Here is a 1,433-nt window from a genome sequence, read left to right as displayed (position 1 = left end):
ATGTATCCAGAAAATAAAAAAAAAACAAACTCAAAATTCAAACTAAAAACACATTCCAATTAAGAAATAGAGAAAGGATCCAAATAAACATTTCCCCATCAAAGACATTCAAATGACCAATAAGCACATGAAAAAATGTTTTACATCATTAGTCGTTAAGGAAATGCAAATCAAAACCACAATGAGATGCTATATCACCCACTAGGATGGCTATAATCAAAAAGACAGACAACAGCACGTGTTGGAGAGGTCCTAGAGGAATTGGAAACCTCATACACTGTTGGTGGTAATGTTTAACCACTTTGGAAAACATTTTTGCAGCTTTGCAAAATGTTAAACATTGAGTTACAAATAAGACCCAGTAATTTCACTTCCATAAGCAAACCCAAGGGAAATGAAAACATACATCCGCACAAAAACTTGTACATAAATGTTTATAGCTGTATTATTCATAATAGACAAAAGATTGACATACTCCAAATGTCCATCAGCTGGTGCATGGATTAACAAGATTGCCATAAAGGGGAATGAAATACTGACACATGGTACCACATGGATGAACCTTGAAAATATCACTAAGTGAAAGAAGCCAATTACCAAAGACAACAAATTACATGATTTCATCTACATGAAATGTTCCTAGTACACAAATCCATAAAGACGAAAATCTATACCAAAGACTGGGTGTGAGACTATAATATCATAAAGGCGAATGGAGAATGACTGCTAATGAGTACGAGGTTGTTTTAAGGGGGATGAAAAATGTTCTAAAGTTACATTGTGGTGATTGATGCAACTCTTTTAAGTTTATTAAAATAATTAAAATTTATACTTTAAATGTGTTGATTTGATGGTATTTGAGTCATATCAATAAAGTCATTAAATATTGTATATGCAATTTCAGGGAACTCAGTGACTAATTAGGAGTTTGTGGATTTTGAAGAAAAATTAAAATAAGTAAGAAATAAGTGAGACAAGCAGCATGTGTAAATATCCTAAGATGCAAGAGAGTTTGGCATAGTTTAAGAATGACCAGATCAGAATCTATTGGACCATAAAAAAGAAGTTTCAATAGCATTCTAAGTAATAGGAATCTATTAAAAGTTTTTAAAATTACCATTGGCTACAACATGGAAAATGGATTGGAGAGCAGAGAGAAAATTATAACAGAAAGGAGGCTATTGCAATAGAAAAGACTCAAGATCATGACAGTTAAACCGAAGTATAATAATTCCCCCCACCACTCAGGTTATTCATGATTTAGCTTTCTGTGGTTTCAGTAGCTACAGTCAACCATTGTCTAAAAATATTAAATGGAAAACTCCAGAAATAAACAATTTATAAGTTTATATTGCACTCTATTGAGTAGCATAACAAAATCTCACATTATCCAGTTCTATCCCACTCAGGATGTGAATCATATCTTTGTTCAG

The sequence above is a fragment of the Pteropus vampyrus genome, unplaced genomic scaffold (genome assembly GCF_000151845.1).
Source record: "Pteropus vampyrus isolate Shadow unplaced genomic scaffold, Pvam_2.0 Scaffold410, whole genome shotgun sequence".
Classification (NCBI taxonomy): domain Eukaryota; kingdom Metazoa; phylum Chordata; class Mammalia; order Chiroptera; family Pteropodidae; genus Pteropus; species Pteropus vampyrus.
Note: the sequence above shows the minus strand (reverse complement) of the source record.